The sequence below is a fragment of the Silene latifolia genome, chromosome X (genome assembly GCF_048544455.1).
Source record: "Silene latifolia isolate original U9 population chromosome X, ASM4854445v1, whole genome shotgun sequence".
Classification (NCBI taxonomy): Eukaryota; Viridiplantae; Streptophyta; class Magnoliopsida; order Caryophyllales; family Caryophyllaceae; genus Silene; species Silene latifolia.
Window position 1 is genome coordinate 297,663,181 of NC_133537.1, and position 22,403 is coordinate 297,685,583.

The 22,403-nt window shown below is 40.0% G+C and overlaps 2 non-coding genes across 2 annotated transcripts; both read right to left on the bottom strand.

The window, feature by feature from the left end:
* Nucleotides 1–5,383: 5,383 nt before the first annotated feature.
* LOC141625114 (small nucleolar RNA R71) lies at nt 5,384–5,490 on the bottom strand. The gene has a single exon (XR_012534910.1). It is a non-coding gene; the product is annotated as a small nucleolar RNA R71 (small nucleolar RNA).
* Nucleotides 5,491–22,025: 16,535 nt separating this feature from the next.
* On the bottom strand, nt 22,026–22,132 carry LOC141624326 (small nucleolar RNA R71). The gene has a single exon (XR_012534133.1). It is a non-coding gene; the product is annotated as a small nucleolar RNA R71 (small nucleolar RNA).
* Nucleotides 22,133–22,403: the final 271 nt, after the last annotated feature.

Genomic DNA, 22,403 nt, shown 5'->3' on the forward strand with positions numbered 1-22,403 from the left:
GAGTACAAAAAGTACTCGATCGAGTGATCCTCAGCGTGTTCCTGCAAAACGCAAATAAAAACAGCCCGCAAACTAACAAAACAAGCATACTGATATTGTCTATGGTATGAAAACCATTTATTACAACTGAAATGAAATATAAAATTAAAATAAATCTCCGGGTTGCCTCCCGGGTAGCGCTAGCTTCAGTCAGGTCCCAGCTCGACCTTTCTTTTCTTCGAGGCTCTCTAATTAGTCACAATCAAAACAGCTCAAAGCGCGCAGCATGAGATCATAAATCTGCGCATGTGCTACACAAAAATGTCAGTAGCACCATAGTGGAATAAAAATATAGGAAATAAAAATTTTCAACTGTTTAAGCCTAACAAATTTCCTATGAGAGCTCCTAAGTTTATCCACTAAATAAAGGAGCGCGGGAGCAATTGACAATAAATTAGGGTCCCGATTCAGATTGGCAATTTTGACATGACAAGTACGGTGAAAGACAGTTAAATTAATTAACCATCTGGGAGAGGGTATGTTATTGAAATACGAAGCATGAGTAATATGAGGCACTATATTATTTAAACAAACAATAACTGAATTATCGTTAACTACCTCCGGCTGGTTGCTCTCAACGATGGAATCATAGATAAAAGAATTTATTACCTCTTCCGTGCTAGGAGCAATTACCGACTCAGCTGCTTCTTCGTCAATCTCCTCAGTGAATTTCATCCCGTAAATCTCAGCCTCAAGCGCATCCAACTCGGCCTTGAAAAGGGGTGATTCACTGTAACCATTATCATCATCAAAATCGTCATCTAGAATGAACCCAAGTGACGAATCAAAGCTCCCACTGGCCAACTCACTCGATCGAGCAAAATTATTACTCGATCGAGGACTTTCCTCCTGATTTTCACTCGATCGAGTGATTTAAACTACTCGATCGACTGGTTCTTCTGGAAATTCACTCGATCGACCATTATAAGTCACTCGATCGAGTGATTCTTCATATACAGCGCTGAAATCCTCGTGTAAACTCTTAAAATATGATAGAAATTCGTCATCCGAGTCATAAAAGTCATCCTCAGCATTGGGCAACACGGTTTCTTCATGGGAAAAACCGCTCTCAGTAAAGTACACCTCTTCTGGTTGACAACTATCCGACTCAGCAGCTAACTGAGCAATTTCAGACTCGAGCTTATCAAAACGCGCACAAGTGCGTCTATCATCATCTTGCATTTGGAATGCAAGTGTCTCCAACAAAGACTTCTGGCTCGAGGAAGTTGCATTTCTGGGGCATGTGATTTCTAAAGAGGTTGTATCTGTGGATTCTACCAAGATAGAGGCAGTGTCTAAGTGGGAAGCACCAAAGAATGTGGCAGAGATCAGGCGTTTCTTGGGTTTGGTAGAGTACTATCGTCGGTTTCTGAAAGACTTTTCAAAGATCGCCGTACCTATGGCAGCGTTGATGAGGAAAGAGAACAGGTTTCGATGGGATGAAAGTTGTGAGACGTCGTTCCAAACATTAAAGGAGCGTTTGACCACAGCTCCAGTCTTAACTTTATCTTAAGGGTGTGAGAACTTTGAGGTGTATACAGATGCTTCAAAGAATGGATTGGGTTGTGTGTTGATGCAGAATGGGAAAGTCATTGCCTATGCTTCTAGGAAACTGAAGCCTTATGAGGAGAACTATTCGACACATGATCTAGAGTTAGGTGCAGTTGTGTTCGCTCTCAAGATTTGGAGGCACTACCTTTATGGAGCGATCTTTAAGGTGTTTTCAGATCACAAGATTCTAGAGTACATCTTTACTCAGAAGGAGCTGAACATGAGACAGAGGAGGTGGATGGAGCTTATAGGGGACTATGACATGGATATCATATACCATGAAGGGAAAGCCAACGTTGTGGCTGATGTGTTGAGCAGGAAGAGTGTGCATTCCCTATGCACAACTATGTCTTTGATGAGGTTGAGAGATGAGGTGGGTAAGATGGGGATGCATGTGATACAGAAAGGGGATGCTAGAGGAGACTCGACAGTGGAGCCGGATCTTATGATGATATTCGCAGGAAGCAGGCTCTTGATTCTAAGATTCAGGAGTAGAGAGCTGGAGTAGGGAAAGGGACAGTGTCTCGGTTCTCTATTCATTCTGAGGGAGTGTTCGGTTTGATGAGAGATGGTGTGTACCTAGGGATGAGGATTTGAAAAAGATAATCTTGACAGAGGCTCATTGCACACCGTATTCAGTACATCCGGGTGGTGACAAGCTGTATAGAGATTTGAAGAAGACTTTCTGGTGGCCTGGGATGAAAAGGGAGACAGTTGAGTTCGTGGCTCGATGTTTGACATGTTAAAGGGTTAAGGAGAGCAGCGAAGACCACAAGGTAAGATTCAGTCTCTTGAGGTACCTGAGTGGAAATGGGTGTCTATCTCTATGGATTTTATAGTGGGTTTACCGAGGAGCCAGCAGAGTAATAACATGATATAGGTGATCGTTAACCGTTTGACTAAGTCAGCTCACTTTATTCCAATGAAAGATACATGAAGTAAGCTTTAGTTGGCTAATGGATATAGGAAGCATGTGGTGAGTTTACATGGAGTCCCAAAGGACATTGTGTCAGATCGAGATGCGAGGTTTATCTCTCGGTTTTGGCAAGAGTTGCAGGAGATGATGGGAACTACCTTGAGATGAGTACTGCGTTTCATCCTGCAACAGATGGACAGACAGAGAGGACTATCAAGACTTTGGAGGATATGTTGTGAGCTTTTGTGATGGAGTTTGGTGGGAGTTGGGAAGATAGGTTGGATTTGATTGAGTTTTCTGGGATGATAGAGCTGAGGCAGTTGTTTTAGGACCACAGATGGTACATGAGATGATAGAACAAGTGAAAGTGATTCGGCAAAAGATGAAAGCGGCCCAGGATTGACAAAAGAGCTATGGAGACTTGCACCGTCGGGACATCGAGTTTCAGGTTGGTGATAAGGTTCTTCTAAAAGTGCCACCTTGATGTGACTCATATTTGAGCACATTTAGTCCCTGAATTAACCTCGTTCCCGTGCTTTCTAGCATATATTAGGGTCATTTCTTATCTTTAGTTTCCTATTTTGCATATTCATTGAGGTTTTGTGTCCTTGGTATGAGAGGATTGCTAGCCTTGCATTTATGAAGCAAAATGGAGCTAAATGGATCGCGTCTAATGACCAAGCATCAAAGAGGAGACCGACACTAGAAGCCTAAGTAAATAAATGAAGAGAAATGGGCAATGATGAAAGATCCGTGCATCCCCAAAACAATCCCCATGGATTATTAGGAAGCAAAACAACAGAAGAACCCTGTGCCAGGATCCGAGCGTCCTGAGCTCAGGACGAGCCTCCCAGAGCCAGGATCCGAGCATCTCCAAGCCAGCCCGAGCGGATCTTCCTACAGTACCAACCGTGCTTCAGGCAAGGACGTGCGGATTCCCCTGGGAGTTGCTTCATGATCCATGCATGTCCCTCGGGATTAGCAAAATTGTCAAACTTCTCTTAGGGTCTTAATCGTCATTTAAGCCCTTAGTAATCCTAATCCTTATACTTAATTGTAGTATAAATACCCTATTGTACTACCTAGATTATCATCTTAGAACATCTAATCTCATCTTATTATAATCATTCTCTTAATTTAGTCTTAATCAAAGTTATAATACACATTTCAATACTAATCACATCTTAATCTTTCATTAATCTCTCAATTGTTCTTAGTTTTATTTGGGTAATTAGAAGATTATTTGGGGTTTATTGGAGTATTGACAACCTTCCATCAATCATCAAGTTTACTTCTATTAATCTTTGCTTTATTATTTGGATCATCTCAAGTAGGTATAATCTCTTTTACCTTTGTTTAATTATTGTTAATCACATCATTTATTCATCATGTTTTGCTTTGTTAGTATGATTGTCAACCTTATTAGCATGCTAAACTTGATCATGAGTGAGTAGTCCTTTAGCTAGGGTTAATGAGGAATTAGGGGAAACAATCATGGAAATTAATCTATGCTTAATCTAATATGTTTTCATAATTAATTGCTTGCTTGTTGTGATTTCAACCTATGCACATGTTATATTTGATGAAATGCTAGACTATGAAACCTTGCATTTTTTACCCATCTCTTATCTTTTCAATGAGGCTTGTAAGACATAAACCAACTCGAGCCTCATTAGACCGTGCATAGAGTTGAATAGGAAGAATTAAGTTAACTTGTAGGTGTTGTAAAGTCTTGATCGACTCGGCTCCGGGACCCAAATCTTCCTAGGGATTGTAAGATATATACACTAACTCGATCCCATCACAAGAATAAGTGGTTGCTTCTAATTGAGAAATCTATTTCCATGATTCCCCCTATGAACCCATGACACCCTAGTGCCTTTAATCAATTATTTACAAACCCCTTTAATTGCTTTACTTTGTTTTCATTAGTTTACATTTCATCTTATTGATTAGTTTAGACCATACCTCATTTAAACCCAATTTTTGACACCTAAGACATAACTACTTGCATTTGAAATCCTAAATCGATACCCGTCCCTTGGGATCCGACCTTTACTTACCTCTTTACTAAGAGTAGTTTGTGAAGTTATAAATATTGTTTTGGTTAGGTAGTGACAACGACTGAGCACTAAGCACAAAAATGACCCGACCAAAAATGGCGCCGTTGCCGGGGATGGTGTTCAATTGATTTGATTTTCATTAATTGTTTTTAGTTGTGTCTTTGTTTACCTTGGGGAAGTCAATCTCCTCAAGGTTGTTCTAATTTTTTTCTAGTTGTTTGATATTTTGCATGACTAGGAGATCACAAGGTAATTTGTTACCTATTGATTTCGAGATTGAAAGGACCTTAACCAACAATAGAAGTGTTGCTAGAGGTACTTCAAGAGTGTAGGTATTGGAGAGATTGTGGACATTCAACCAAATAACATTGAGTTTATCAATCCTTTTATAAGAGGCGGAGAGGATAACCCAATTCCAAACCAACTACAAAATCAACCCACAATGCCTAAATTTTCATCACATTCCGTACCAACCGAGGAGAACCTACCAAACGGTACTCCTACACCACCACATTTAACCGGTAATTTCATTGCCAAATCCGCATTCATACAATTAGTTGAGAGAAGTCAATTTGGAGGGATGCCTAGTGAGGATCCTCATTTACATATGGAGACTTTTTGCGATTATTGTGATGCAATTTCTCAAACCGGAATTACTCTAGACCAAATCCAATGGGTATTGTTTCCTTTTTCCTTGATCGGTACCGCAAAGCAATGATTGAAGAGCCTAGACAAGGCTACCCTTGGTATTGATTCATGGAAGAAGCTAGCACTTGCCTTCTACAAGAAATTCTACCCTCCGGAGAAGACTAATATGTTGAGAGCTCAAATCACCGGGTTCAAGCAAAGGGATGAGGAATCATTATATGAAGCATGGGAGAGATTTAAGGACACTTGTCGTTCTTGTCCACACCATGGACTTAGTGAGTGGTTCCTTGTGCAACAATTTTGGAACGACTTATATGAAGACTCACGCAATGTTCTTAATATGGGGTCCAATGGGAGGTTTACCGAAGTTGATGACAATCAAACATGGGCCAAAATCGAAGAGATGGCGGTTCATAATTCCCAATATAGTAGGCCTCGAAAGGCCACTAGAGGAGGAAAGCATGAGGTAGATTCCATCATTCAATTGGGCGCTCAACTAAGTGCTCATATCGACACCATCAACTTGAAGTTTGAGAAGGCCATGGCTAAGCTTGATGAAGCTTCCAAATCACCCATACAACATGTTAATGCTATGGTGGCATCATCCTCAATCCCAAATAGAGTATGTGAAAGTTGTGGAACCTTGGGACATGATCAAAACGAATGTAGGGGAACAAATGAACAAGTAAATGCTTTCCAAGCATACAAGAGTGGTACCCCTTATTCCAACTACTATAATGAGAACACCAAATTCCATCCAAATCTCTCATATAAAAGCCAAAATGTTCAAAATCCTCAACCAACATACACTCCACCTCCAATGAGAAACCAAGCTCAAAGACCCCTTTTCAACCAAAGCCAAGGATATTAAAATCAACCTTCCTACAACCAATCCAATGACCAAAGCTTTGATGTTCAAAAACAGGTCCTTCAAATGCAAAAGAACCAACAAGAATTCTTCACCCAAATGCGAAAAGATAGCCAAGCTAAAGAAATCACCATCAACAACATACTTGCCGACACCAAAATGTTAGAGACTCAAATGACCCAATTAGCATCTTCTAGCTCCCAAAGACAAAAGGGGCAATTACCTCCTCAAGGCAACCCACCCACAAGACATGAAACGGTGAGTGCCATCCATTTGAGGAGCAGTACAAGATATGAGGGGCCGAAGAGGCCAATTGATGAAGATATTGTGGATGGTAGTAGCAAGCAAGGAGTTGTGGAGAACTCTAAGGAGGTAGATCCTACTACCAATGAACTTTCAAAGAAGAAGTATGAAGAGAAAGCTAAGGAAAAAGAGCCTATTGTGATTAGACTTCCATTCCCAAGTCGTCAAGCTAAGCCTAAGCTTGACGAGCAACTTGGAAAGTTCATGGAAATTGTGAAGAACTTAGAAGTCTCAATCCCATTCACGGAATTGATCAATCATGTTCCAGCTTATGCAAAGTACATGAAGGATATTATTACCAAGAAGAAATCCATCCGAAAGTTGGAGACTATTGCTTTTACCAAAGTGAGTAGTGCTATTCTTCAAGGGAGTTCCCCTCCAAAGCTCAAAGATTTGGGAAGTTTTTCTATCCCATGTACCATTGGCGACACTACAATCAACAAAGCATTGTGTGATCTTGGAGCAAGTGTAAGTGTCATGCCATACTCGTTATGTAAGAGGCTAGGAATGGGAGAGCTCAAACGCACCAACATCACTCTTCAAATGGCGGATCGATCAACAAAGATACCTTTAGGGGTATGGGAGGATGTGCCCGTGAGAATTGGCAAATTCTTCATCCCGGTAGACTTTGTCGTTGTAGACATGGAGGAGGATTCAAACATTCCTATCATCTTAGGAAGACCTTTCTTGCATACCGCGGGAGCGGTAATCGATGTGAAAGATGGAGAGTTCACACTTGAAGTAGGGGATGAGACAATTACTTTCAATCTTGATAAAACAATGAGAGCCCCTGATTACATGAGCCATGCTTCATGGTCGATCACTATAGCCGAGAAAGTGATAGCAAGAAGTTAGAATCTCTATGCAAAGATCAAGCCATGGGTAAAGAAACATCACCCATATGGAAGGAGAAAGTGGATGACCTTCAAGTAGCTCTATTCGGAGAGCATGGAATTTTCAACAACAATGAGAGCTTGAATAGATCACCCATCATGACTAGTAATGAAGAAGGCCTCAATGGGCATGATAACAAGAAATAAGAGTTGCTCTTGTTAACTCCTGACATCATTGGGGAACAAGCTAGTGAAGTTTGTGGTCTATGGGACGATGAATTTGAAGGATTGGTCAGTCCTTATATTGGAAATGCTATGACCTTAGACCAAGGTTTTGTAGATCCTTGTCATCACTTTGACTTGGGTGACTACAACAATGAAGAAAACAATGCACAAAGATCTATGCAAGATATTTATCATGAAAATGAGCAACCTTTCGACTACTTATACAAGGTGTTGAGCAACATCAACAACACCTTGGCTTTGCCCCCTTGATACCTCTCACAAGAAGGAGAGTTTGGTGGAGTCCTCCCTAAACCACCATTTATAAATATTCTAACCCCTAACTAGCATTTCATTTCCGTTATTGCATCTTTGTCATTTTTTTGGATTTGCATTGTTTGTGCTTTATTACAAGATTTTTGACATGAGAGCAAGTGAGGGAGGTATTTTAACGTGTTTTAATGTGTAGTGTTTTATCAAGTGTGGGGATGGTAAATGCCCAGGCTAACCAAGCCTTTGTAGTGTAACCCACAACATTCAACAAGGAAAGGAAGGAAGAATGACACGGGAAAAGGAATCCCCACGAGCAGACTTGAGCTCGTACGAGCTGAGTATGATCCGAGCGTCCCCAGGCTCAATCCGCGCATCCTGGCCTTAGGACGTGGGAACTGGGAAGTTTCAAATTGTGGGAAAGACCCTGTAAGGAAATCTGCGCAAGCCGAGCTCAAGACGCTCGTCCTCCATCACAATACGCTCGTCCTCCATCACAATCCGCTCGTCCTACTATCGAGCCGCGAGTCCTGGGAAAGCTCAAATTGATGAGATTTTGCTGAAGCAAAATCTGCACGTCCCATGCACAATCCGAGCGTCTCAGCAGAAATCCGCTCGAGCTGAGCGAAATCCGCGCATCCCAGCATTGCTTTGTTAATTCAGGATATCCTGTAAGACGATCCGCGCGTCCCGACTGTGATCCAAGCGTCCCAGGCCTGCTACTCAAACAAAACACGGGACACCCTTCTTCCTAATTCATTTCTATCTTTCAAAAACACAAACACATACATTTTTCCCTCACTACAATCCTCAATCCCCTCATTCAAAAACATCAATTTCTCAACAAAATTCACCATAATCCAAACAACACTTGCTCAAAACAAGATTAAATCACTCCTTCATCAACAAAAGACCATCTAAACATCAATTTCCTCACAAATTGAATCAATTTTCTAGGGTTTGGGCAAAATTTAAAAAATCCTAAATTGATTAAGGAATTGTTTGAAGTTTGAAGAGGCAAAGAACATTCAAGCAACATCTTGGTTTGTTGATACCAATTTGAGAAGGAGAACACAATGGCAAGAACCAAAGGCGGAACCAAGGCACCCAAAACTCAAAATTTATCAAAGAGGCAACAAGCTCTACTTGCATCTAAGGCTTTGGTAGTCACCCAACAAAGGGAGGAAGTCCAAGTAACCGTAAATCCTATTGAGGAAGCTACCACATCTACTCCGGTTGTAGAACAATTGTCAAATTTTCCGAAGGTAACTTTCTTAATCGATAAGCATAGGATTGCCTTTCTATCCCTTGCCAAAAAAACTATTATAGCTACCAAGTTTATTTGTCAAGACACTTTGGAAAAATTGGGTGTACTTGAGCGAACTAGAGCATTTTTCGAGTCCATGGGGTTGATAACCCTCTTTGAAATGGATGAATTGACTTACCCCTCATTGACCGTGGAGTTCATAAGCTCCTTGAGGGTATATAAGATAGAGACTCTAAATTATGTTGAATTCCGTCTTGAGAACAATAGTAGAAGCATGACTAAGGGTGAGTTTGGTAAAGTGTTTAGTCTTATGCGATATGATCATTTTGAGAAAAAGCCTTTGAAGTATGATGCCGCACCCCTTTGGAAAGCTATAACCGGTCGAAAATTTGATTCCTTCCAGGAGTGCCATGCTTTATATGTTCACCATCCGGGCATAAGAGTTTGGTACAAATTCTTGGCAAATACCTTGATTGCTAAGAAAGGCACCAACCACTTCACCGAACTTGATTTTGTCTACCTTGAGTCCTTCAAGAATATCAATGGGAAGTTCACCAAAAAGTACAACATTCATCAACTATTGCTTAATCGGTGGCTTGAGATTGATAATGGGAAAGATGGAGTGGCCTTCATTGTAAACGGGGGCTTGGTAACGAGATTAGCTAAACACTTTAACCCAGAATTCAACAAGGATAACACCTACAAACCGGTTAAGGGGAGCAACCTTCTTGATATGAGCACTATGATCAACAAATTTCATTGGGTCTAGAATGATAACCTTGACCATAAATATGAGTGGCTCATCAAAGAAGCCAAGTCCATTGTCTTGTCCACCAACATTTACCGTATCTCCGTCCGTAGACCAAACTACCTATTACCCGTCTCCAAAGAAGCGGAGTTGATAATAAAACAACATAGGGATCCAATTGCCAAGCCCTCCTCCTCTACCATTGTGACTCCACCCTATCCTTTTGCCTACCAAGAATTCAAACCAAGTGGCTCTAATGTCATGATAGGCAATGACTATTTGACCCAATTAATGCAACAAATGCATAAAGGATCCCACGATGACCGGGTGAATGCTTACCGTGCCCAATATCCACCCCTACTACATCTAGCTAAGAAAGGACTCCTTGATCCTTCATGTCCTTTGCCTAGTTGGGAGAATAAGGAGGTATTCTTCCCTAATGCTTCTCAAGATGTCGAAAAGGATAGTCGGGTGGCTAATGGAAAGGAGGTTATTGTTGAAGACGGGGAAGGTATTGGTTTATACCAAGAATAAGAAGAGTAAGGTTCGAGTTCCAATGATGAAGATGAAATGGTGAATCCTCCGAGTCAATGGAGGTGGATGATGAAGACGATAATGAAGAAATTGATAATGATGATGGCGGCGATAAGGCCGGTTATGATGATGTCACAATGAGTGACAATTGAGGGTTGCCAAGGCTTATTGGAGGATACCACAAGTGCGGGGTTGATTACTTGACTTCAACCTATTCCATTGTGAGTTTCTTACACCTCCTTTAGCTTTGTCTCTATATCATGTTTTTAATCGTTGTCTGGAGTATTTGTTTTGAGTCCTAGCACCATTTAAAGGACTCCCACCTCGGTTCCATTGAGGTGTCTCATATTTTGTTCCCATTTGAAAAATCCAAAATGACAATTAGAATTCATGCATTGCACTCTTACCTTGTGCATGAACTTTCCCTCTTTTTACACTAGAGATAGTGTCTTGTTTGGTTTGGGGAAGTTCACTCACAAGGGATGCGAGTTAATTCAAATTAGCTCTCCGAACAATCGAAAGCATGAATCATATAAGATGGATTAGATTGCATTCACTTGTTCTATATGTCATATAGTTTGGATATTAGCTTAGAAATCATGCATATTCATATAGATTGCATTGCATAATTTCCTATCGTATTGGCCATTAAGGACAATGCCCATACTAGTGTGGGGATGGGAAATTCTAACTTAACATTTAAAATAAAAAATGATAAAAATTGAAAAATTTCGAAAAACTCAAAAATATGTTCTTTTATTTCATGAAAACAAAAACCATAAAAATTTGAAAATTTAAAAATCCAAAAACATGTTCATTCCTTTGTAGTGTAGAATTGTATATATTGTATATATTTGTGTTTGTTTGTCACTCTTATCACATTGGATCGACTACGCCACATCCGAGGCATGAGGAATATGAAGACCGCATGGTATGATATTTCCAAATCTCCTTTTTCCTCTCTATGTTAATGACTATGTGGCTTTATTTTGGTTAATGCGGTACAAACCAATGTGATTCTAGGAGTTATATTTAGCTTATATGGCATACTAGTTGATAGAAGCATTTGCATTAGAGTTGTATATATGTTAGTTGCATCATGGCATGTAGTTGCATTTTAGGAAAATTTTGTGAAAACATTTATTTGGGAAGCTTGATAAGTGTATATAAGGCCCTTGTATATACTTTTTCTTCTTAAGACTTTGCTCATTAGAATACCTCTAAAACACCCTAGGATGTGTCATGCTAGTATCCTTTGACCCATGGACTAAGGCCTAGTCAAGAGTACCTTGTGATGTGATGACTCCTTGGCTACCGTTTATTCCAAGGTGACCCTTGAAACCATGCAACCATCTTCCACTTCTATCATTTTTTGTCAATAAAAAGGGAATGGGCACAAAAATTATCAATTTGAGTTCAAGTATCAAAATGAAAAATAAGAAGTTCGCAAATTGCATCAAAGAAAGGAGGAGTACAAAAATAAGAATTCCTATGATTCAATAACAGTACCCTTGCTACAAAATGGGGTGACTTTTAAAATGTTCAAAAAATGCAAAGATTGAAAAATTTTCCAAGTATCAAAATGCCAAACATCAAAGAAATGGCAAGAAATTGTTCTAAAAAATGTCAAATGCCACAAGAAATTGGGGGGAATAACAAAATCAAAAGCAAACTCCCATTATGTAACTCAAAATCTTATTGATCCCTTTATCCATTGATTCCACTTTTGTGCATGGTACAGAGGGGACGACCCTTCTTCTTGTCTAGGCAAGAAGGGGAATTCCGCGATCCTACTGTGTTTCTAACATCATAGGGAGTCTACTCTTGACAAAAACATTTAGCAATTGAGGACAAAGGTACCCTAGCTTGACACAACTTGGAGGTGATTTGTTGGTATCCTCCTAGGCTTAGTAATTTGAAGAAACCATATTTATAATGGAGTGTGAACCCTTGGACTGCTTCCCCCTTAGATATTTTCCGCCACTTAGATGAGGAAAGTGGCTATTCTTTTGTAGATGCATCCATTATTTGCTTTTGTGTGCTTAATGATTGGATGTATCGCCATTTTAGCAAGCCCCACCTTGCCTTGCAAGAAGGCTTCTTACCTCATCGGTGACTTGTTGTGAGTTGGAGGGGCGGAGTGAGACCCGCTAACTGTCTCATAACGGCTATGTTAGTAGGTTATTTTAAATAAAGGACAAAGTTTTAGTCACCACTTTATTCAGGACGAGCAAAGGTTCGGTTTGGGGATATTTGATGTGACTCATATTTGAGCACATTTAGTCCCCGAATTAACCTCGTTCCCGTGCTTTCTAGCATATATTAAGGTCATTTCTTTTCTTTAGTTTCCCATTTTGCATATTCTTTAAGGTTTTGTGTCCTTGGTAGGAGAGGATTGCCAGCCTTGCATTTATGGAGAAAAATGGAGCTAAATGGATCGCGTCTAATGACCAAGCATCAAAGAGGAGACCGACACTAGAAGCCTAAGTAAATAAATGAAGAGAAATGGGCAATGATGAAAGATCCATACATCCCCAAAACAATCCCCATGGATTGTTAGGAAACCAAAACAAGAGAAGAACCCTGTGCCAGGATCCGAGCATCCTGAGCTCAGGACGAGCGTCCCAGAGCCAGGATCCGAGCGTCTCCAAGCCAGCCCAAGCGGATCTTCTTACAGGACCAACCGTGCTTCAGGCAAGGACGCGCGGATTCCTCTGGGAGTTGCTGCATGATCCGCGCATGTCCCTCGGGATTAGCAAAATTGTCAAGCTTCTCTTAGGGTCTTAAACGTCATTTAAGCCCTTAGTAACCCTTATCCTTGTACTTAATTTTAGTATAAATACCCTATTGTACTACCTAGATTATCATCTTAGAACATCTAATCTCATCTAATTATAATCATTCTCTTAATTTAGTCTTAATCAAAGTTGTAATAAACATTTAAATACTAATCACATCTTAATCTTTCATTAATCTCTCAATTGTTCTTAGTTTTATTTGGGTAATTAGAAGATTATTTGGGGTTTATTGGAGGATTGACAACCTTCCATCAATCATCAAGTTTACTTCTATTATTCTTTGCTTTATTATTTGGATCATCTCAAGTAGGTATAATCTCTTTTACCTTTGTTTAATTATTGTTAATCACATCATTTATTCATCATGTTTTGCTTTGTTAGTATGATTGACAACCTTATTAGCATGCTAAACTTGATCATGAGTGAGTAGTCCTTTAGCTAAGGTTAATGGGAAATTAGGGAAAACAATCATGGGAATTAATCTATGATTAATCTAATATGTTTTCATAATTAATTGCTTGCTTGTTGTGATTTCAACCTATACACATGTTATGTTTGATGAAATGCTAGACTATGAAACCTTGCATTTTTTACCCATCGCTTATCTTTTCAATGAGGCTTGTAAGACATAAACCAACTCGAGCCTCATTAGACCATGCATAGAGTTGAATAGGAAGAATTAAGTGGACTTGTAAGTGTTTTAAAGTCTTGATCGACTCGGCTCCGGGACCCAAATCTTCCTAGGGGATGTAAGGTATAAACTAACTCGATCCCATCACAACAATACGTGCTTGCTTATAATTGAGAACATATTTGTATAATCTATTTCCATGATTCCCCCTATGAACCCATGACACCCTAGTGCCTTTAATCAATTGTTTACAAACCCCTTTAATTGCTTTACTTTGTTATCATTAGTTTACATTCATCTTGTTGATTTGTTTAGACCATACCTCATCTCAACACAATTTGTGACACCCTAAGACATAACTACTTCAAATTGAAATCTTAAATCAGTACTCGTCCCTTAGGATCCGACCTTTACTTACCTCTTTACTAAGAGTAGTTTGTGAAGTTATAAATATTGTATTGGTTAGGTGGTGACAACAACTAAGCACTAAGCACAAAAATGACCCGACCACACCTATGCGTGAGGTTATGCGGTTTGGTAAGAAAGGGAAGTTGAGCAAGAAGTTCATTGGACCGTATGAGATTTTGGATCGTGTGGGAGAGGTTGCTTACCGGTTAGCTTTACCACCAGCTTTGGATCGGGTGCATAATATGTTCCAAGTGTCTCAGTTACAGATGTATGCGAGTGATCCTTCCCATGTGTTAGAGATAGAGAACATCAAGTTGGATGAATCCTTGTCTTATCTTGAGGTACCAAAACAGATTCTTGATCGCAAGGTTCGTAAAACTAGGTCCAGGGAAACGGTGTTGCTCAAGGTTCTATGGTCTAATCATGAGGTTGAGGAAGCTACTTGGGAGGTGGAAGAGGCTATGAGGGAGAGGTATCCGTCTCTTTTTGACCAGGCATGTGTTGTTACGGGGACGTAACCATGTTTCTTTTAGGGGGGGGGGGGGGGTAGGAGATGATCGCATAAGGTTTTCGTATGGTTTTATGTTGGTTTTTGTACAGTTAGTGGTTGTTTTGAGTCGATATGAGTTATGGTTGGGGATCTGTTTTTAGTTTTTGTTACGTTGTTGTGTCGTGGTTGAGTTAGTATGTTCGTTTTTGAGTATGGGTTTGAACTTCAGGGATGAAGTTCATTTTTAAGGAGGGAAGACTGTAATACTACGATTTTCTGTACTGTTGGGTACTCTATCGAGTAAGGCTTACTCTGTCGAGTAAGTGAGTTTTGGTTTTGAAACAGTGTTCTATCTGATGGGTACTCGATCGAGTAGGGGGCACTTGATCGAGTAAGTCACTTACTCGATCGAGTAAGTTAGTTTTACGGGTTATTTTGCCGGGTTTTGATAGCAACGTGAGAATGACATAAAAACATAATACGTCAGTTTCTTTTCACTTTTACCCTACTTTAACTTTTGCAAAGATAAAAACAAGTTACGTTGCTTCTCATCTCTCTCATTGCTATCAAATCCCAAGGCTTGTGTCGTCGGAATCCGGGGTTCTTTACGCCGTTTAGACCGTCGCGTTGTAGGTAAGATACTAGTATAGTTTTTATATTGTTTTATTGATTTTGGTTTAAGCCCTAATTGGGTAGATTGGAGGTTTTGGGTGTATTGTTGGTTTAGATGATGATTATATGATTGCATGATTGATAGGAGGTGATTTCGTATTGAATTGGTAATTGTTGTTTTAGTAGTTGGTTTGTTGTGTTTGTCTGTGGTTCGCGAGGTGCGACCTCGGCTGAGTGGAGTCACTTACGGGAGTGGCTTCACGCCCTTGATTTGCCCCTTGTGGAACCCGCCACAAGAGGGGATGTGCACATTAAGAAACATGGGTTTGCGCTCAGTATTGATGAGCGGGGCTTAGGTGGGAACGGTTGCGGTCCCCCACTGGCGGTGTGGATTACTGGTTGCGGCCGTAATCTGGCGGGACTAGACCTTCAGGCTAGTCAGGTGATTGGTGTTGTGACGGTGTTGGAGGATTGTATGTATTGTTGATATTGCTTTATCTTTTATTGTGTAATCAGTAACTGACCCTGTTACTTGTTTTAAAAAATGTGGTGATCCATTCGGGGATGGTGAGCAGTTATTGAGCAGGTATGAGATGGATGTGCAAGGGATAGGTGGGATTGAGTCATCACGTGTCATTTAGAGTCTTCCGCTGTGTTATCAAACTTTACCTTTCTTTTAGTTGGTTCTGGATTTTGCAACAGTGGTATTTCTTTTGACAGTTTTGGATTCTGGTTATGTATCGTTTTAAACTTATATAATAAATTATGTTCTTTTATGGTCCTTTTGATATACATTGTCTCGGGTAACCGAGATGGTGGCACTTTCATGCATTAGGTGGCCTTGGTAAGGCACCTTGGTGTATGGGGGTGTTACATGTAGGCAGTCTGTAGATACCCGTATCCATCGATATTGGAATTTACAGAAATCCCGACAAAACGCCCGATGATGATAGGACACATGTTTTCTTACACCGCTCGTTAGCGGATTTCGTTTAGTGATGCAGGACAAGCGTTATTTGATGGTTTTATAATTTAAATGAAATTTAAATTATTTTTGAAATAAATGAAATTTATTTCATCGATTTTCATATTTTCGAAGTTTATTTATAATTTAAGCTTTTATAATTTATTTGAAAATAAATTATTGTTCAAAGTTTTTATTTTAATTGAAATGAGATATGTGACGGTTTCGTTTTATCGCTTTATTTTTAATTTGAAAAATTAATTTTAAAGCGGGTTTTCAAGCAGTTTTTAGCTCGATTTTAAGACGGTTTTTTAGCCCGATTTATGGACGGATTTTGGCACGATTTTCAAGGCTTGATTTGGCCCAACCCTTTCCCCCCTATGTCCCAGGTTCGAACCCCACTGCCACCTCTTTTTCCCTTTCCTTTTTCCACCCCAAACCCACGACACACACACACCATTCCCCTGTTTTTTGCCCGAGCCCAACACCCAGCCAAACCACACCCAAACACTAACCCAACCCAACCCATCCAACACCACACCATCACCTCACCCATTAACTCAACACTCAATCCAACCCATGCCCACGTCCAAACCCGCACCAAAACCCGCTCCCAAACCCGTATCCAGGCCCTGTTTTTCCGCGTCAAAACAGGGGCCTCCCCCGACCCGTTTTCAAAGCCTCATTCAACCCTACTCCCTTCCCTATCTTTCCTTGCTTGCTCTCCAAGCATAGGAGATATTTCCACCTCCCATAAACAGCTCACACAATCTTATCAAAACCGAAATAATCCCCTTTCTCTATCTCTTTCCATAGCCGACATATTCATTTCCATACTCTACATCTTTTCCAACTCTCTTCCCCCTTCCAAAAGCCAACCATATACCAGCCAAATGACCTAAATCTAGCTCCCTTACCCCGTTTCCTATATAAACCAACCCTCACACTCCAAAAAAGGGGACGATTTTAGAGAGGAAGAGCACTCGGTTTTGAGAGCTCGAAACCCTAGGCAAACAACCATCAAAGTCACGTTCAAAAGCAACCTTAAACTCCTCACATACCCAGAAACAAAGCATAAGGTTCATACAAAGGATTAGACGAACCTGAGAGCATCGATTTGCTCTCTTGTTCGTGTCTTCCCGCGTTTTGGACAGCTACTATTCTCGTCTATTTCTCTTCATTTTAAAACTGTTTTTGCTTCTGTTTCTTGCTAAAATTTGAATCTTTGTCATTCAAGGATTTCAGAACATCTTTCGGATTTAGATTTGAGCAAGAAACGAAGTCACAATCTTCGTTTGAAAATCGTTGTACGAAGTACAACAAAAACCGCGTTTTGAACTCGTGTGGACAGCACCTGTTTTCGTTCGTTTTTAATCATTTCAAAATGCTTTTTGCTTCTGTTTTTTTGCTAAAGTTCGAATCTTTGGAGTCTAAGGATTCCAAAACATCTTTCGGATTCAGATTTGAGTAAGAAACGAAGTCCCAATCTTCGTTTGAAAATAGTTGCACGAAGTGCCCTTTTACGCGAGAAAGTTTGTTATTTTTCGAAATTGTTTTCGTTAAATTGTTTCAAAAGTTGTTTTACAATCGTCCAAGACGCGCCTTCTAAGCAAAACTTGCATACAGGATCCCGAGTGGTATCCAAGTCTACATGTAAGTTGAGGGTGCACAAAATCCCGTCTCTTTTTCTCTCTTTCACTCGTGTATGTCACGGCCTAAGGCCTTCTTTTGTCTCGTTTTTTTTATCGTCATTTAATATGGTTTCATTAGTTAATGTTTCATAATTATTATGTGGATGATGGATTAATTGCTGTATAGAATAGATAGTGTTGGGCCCAGAATTGTCCTGCCTGACCAGACAAGAATCAGACAATGTCCAAAACCAAGCCTGGATAAAAGGCATTCTATACGAAGAACCTGAGCACTAGAGCAGGCACCAGCCAGGAGGAAAGAACAGAATAGGCATCTAAAATGTCAAGCCTGAATGAACATCTCAGCGAATTACACATTAAAGCACCATCAAGACATGTCAGGCGATTACGAAAGCTCAAGTAAAAGGCTCATATTTGCAAGGGAGACTCATTCAACAAAGTCCACAACAAACGAAGAAAGTCTAGTGAGCAGAAATAAAGGCGGCCAACTCTAGAAGTCAACCAACCAATCCCGGGAAAATAGGGCACAAGGCCTATTTACAAGGAAAACCTAAAAACTACTGAAAGAGACCGTTTGAAGGCCAGTATGAATAATAAGGAAGATTAGAGAAGAAGGAGACTTGATCATTCATCCGTGCAATCACACTATTACTCACATTATTGTAAACAATATCTAATTATTTACAATCAGTCTTATTTAGCAAAACGCCTGATATACAAATCCCTGTCAGGCAAACCAAAATCATAGTGAAATCCCCTCCTGGCTTGGTGCCTGTGGTTTTTTCCCTTATTCCTAGGGTTTTTCCACGTATAAATCCTTGTGTCTTTACATTCTATTTGTTTTTCTATCTAATTACATAGGTCAGGCGAGTCAAATTGAGTTAGATCACCCCTTAACATCTCCCCTGGCAGGATATTCTTATTTAGAAAAATTCCTGCTAAAACAATTGGCGCCCACCGTGGGACATCTAGCTAAAAAATAATCAAAACCCAAAACCAAATAGCACAAAAACTCAAGAATGACAGGAGACAGTATTGAACAACAATTGGCTGCCGCCCAACAACAATTGTTGGAAATGGAACAGCTGAAACAGAAAATGGACCAGGCTGAAGCTGAAGTTGCAAAATTAAAGGAATTAGAGTCCAGCCTAAAACTAAGGCTAGGAGAGAAAGCTTCAGGATTAAAACTGAAAGTTCAACCTGGCACGCCATTCTCCTCGATCATCAGGAACATTGATTTCTCCAACTTTGGTACTCCTACTCCACCAAAGTCCAAAGCAGGAGAAGAAACAGACTTAGAAGAAATTCAAAATGAAGAAGCTCCACCAGATCAAACCAATACAGCAATCATGATGGCCATGCTCCAGGAAATTCAAAAACTCCATGAAAAATTTCAAAAGATTCCTGGAGTACCTACTCCAATTGAGGAAGCAAATCCAGAAAGCTATGTTGATTCACCCTTTGTTGATGAAATAGAAACGATAGACTTGCCAAAGAAATTTGTGGTTCCTTCGATGAGAATCTATGATGGGACCACATATCCACAAAATCATGTAGCTTATTACAAGCAAAGGATGTTGACAGCCTCTATTCCCAGTGAACTACGACAAGTCTGCATGTGCAAGGGATTTGGGACAACCCTAAATGGGCCTGCCCTACAATGGTACATAAACTTGCCAAATGGAAGCATCAAATCCTTTGCTGACCTGGTGATGTGACCATTATTTGAGCATATTTAGTCCCCGAATTAGCCTCGTTCCTCTGCTGTTTAGTGCATATTTGGGTCATTTACTATCTTTAGTCCTTTGTTTTGCATATTATTTGAGGTTTTGTTTCCTTGGTAGGAGAGGAGTGCAAACCTTGCATTTTCATGGCAAAATAGAGCTAAATTGATCGAATCTAATGACCAAGCATCAAAGAGAAGACAAGACTAGAAGGCTTTTGTACATATTATAGTAGATGGGCAATGATGAAGAAATCCTTGCATCCCCGACTAAATCCCGGAGGATTATTGGAAGAAGAGAGGAAGAAAAGAAGAAAAGAAGGCTGGAACACAATCCGCCCGTCCAACCAGGCAAGACGCCCGTCCAACACGTCAGGAATCCGAGCGTCTTAGTCAGAGGGACGCCCGTCCAACAAAGCCACAATCCGCTAATCCAGCCATGAAGACGCCCGTCCAGCCACCACGAAATCAGCCCGTCCCGACACCTTGGACGCCCGGATTCTCTTACAGGCCCACACGTCCTTTTCTTCCCTCCATGAAAGATGCGCATATTTATGAAAGACCGACAAAAAGGAGACTCGCATCTTTTCTGAGAGGAGCGATTCCTCAAGGACTTAATCGTCATTTAAGCCCTTAGTAAACCCTAATTTGTGTACCTAATCCCCACTATAAATACCTCATTAGTCTAATTAGATGAATCATGTTCTTCTTATCAATCTTTAGTGTAGTTTATATCATTCTAATCTCTTCTTAATCTTGTAATCAACTTCTAATCAAGTCTTAATACAAATCTCATTTCCTTAATTTCTCTTTTGTTCATCTTTTATCTTGGGTAATTGAAGATTATTTGGGTTATTATTGGGAGATTGACAACCTTCCAATCAATCATCAAGTACTTCTATTATTCTTTGCTTTATTTTGGAATCATTAGTAGGTATAATTCTCTTAATCCCTTTTTAATTATTGTTAATCATCTTCATTTATTCATCATGTTTTGCTTTGTTAATGTGATTGACAACCTTGTTAACATGTTAAACTTGATAATGAGTGAGTAGTTTCCTTAACTAGGGTTAATGGGTAATCAGGGAAAACCAACATGGGGGATGATTCATGCTTAATTTAATATGTTTTCATAGTTTATTTGCTTGCTTGTTGTGATCTCAACTTATGCACTTTTTATGTTTGATGAAATGCGAGCCTATAAATCCTTGCATTTTTTACCCATCACTTACCTTTTCAATAAGACTTGTAAGACATAAACCAACTCGAGTCTCATTAGACCATGCATATAGTTGAGTAGGGAGGATTAAGTCGACTTGTAGGTGTTGTACAATCTAATCGATTCGGCTCCGGGACCCAAACCTTCCTAGGATTGTAACATATAAACCAACTCGATCCATCATAACAATAATTGCTTGCTTATAATTTGAGAATATGTTTGTATGATCAATTCCCATGAATCCCCTATGACCCCATGACACCCTAGTGCCTTTAATCAATTGTTTACATCTCATTTAAATCATCTTGCTTGTTTACTTTTATTGCTATTTAGTTTAGTGATCTTCTCATCTCAACCCCAAATCGTGACACCCCTAGATACCGCTACTTGCAATCGAAAATCCTACATCAATACCCGTCTCTTGGGATCCGACCTTTACTTGCCTCTTTACTAATAGTAGAGTTGTTTGTGAAGTTATAAATATTGTTTTGGTCTAGGTGCTCCTAACGACAAGTAACCGAAAATTAAACTCCAAGTGAGTCCGACCAAAAATGGCGCCGTTGCCGGGGACGGTGTTAACTTGATTTGATTTTCTAAGATTGTTGTTAGTTGTGTCTTTCTTTGCCTTGGGGAAGTAAAACTCCTCAAGGTTTGTTCTAATTGTTTTCGAGTTGTTTGATATTTTGCATGTCTAGAAGATCACAAGGTAACTTGTTACCCATTGATCACGAAATTGAAAGGACTTTGACAAACAATAGAAGACTTGCTAGAGGTACTTTGAGAGGTATTGGTGAGTCTGTAGATATTCAACCAAATACTATTGAGTTCATCAACCCTTTTGCAAGAGAAGGTGAGGAGAACCCAACACCAAATCCGACACAAAATCAACCCACAATGCCTAAATTTTCATCACATTCCGTACCAACCGAGGAGAACCTACCCAATGGTACTCCCACACCACAACACTTAACCGGAAATTTCATTGCTAAATCCGCATTTATCCAATTAGTCGAAAGAAGCCAATTTGGGGGGATGCCTAGTGAAGTCCCTCATTCTCACATGGAGACTTTTTATGACTATTGTGATGCGATTTCACAAACCGGTGTAACTCAAGACCAAATTCGATGGGTCTTATTTCCTTTTTCTCTAATCGGCACCGCAAAACAATGGTTGAAAAGCCTTGATAAGGCTACTCTTGGAATTGACTCTTGGAAGAAGTTGGCTCTAGCATTCTACAAAAAATTCTACCCTCCGGAAAAGACTAACATGCTAAGAGCTCAAATTACGGGTTTTAAGCAAAGGGATGAAGAATCTTTGTATGAAGCTTGGGAGCGGTTCAAAGGAATTTGTCGCTCATGTTCTCATCATGGACTTAGCGAGTAGTTCTTGGTACAACAATTTTGGAATGGTCTTTATGAAGACTCAAGAAACATTCTCAACATGGGATCAAATGGTATGTTCACCGAAGTTGACGATAATTAAACTTGGAACAAGATTGAGGAAATGGCGGTCCATAACTCACAATATAGTAGACCTCGCAAGGCTACTATAGGAGGAAAGCATGAAGTGGACTCTATTACTCAATTGGGTGCTCAACTTAGTGCTCATATTGATACCATTAACTTGAAGTTTGAAAAGGCTGTG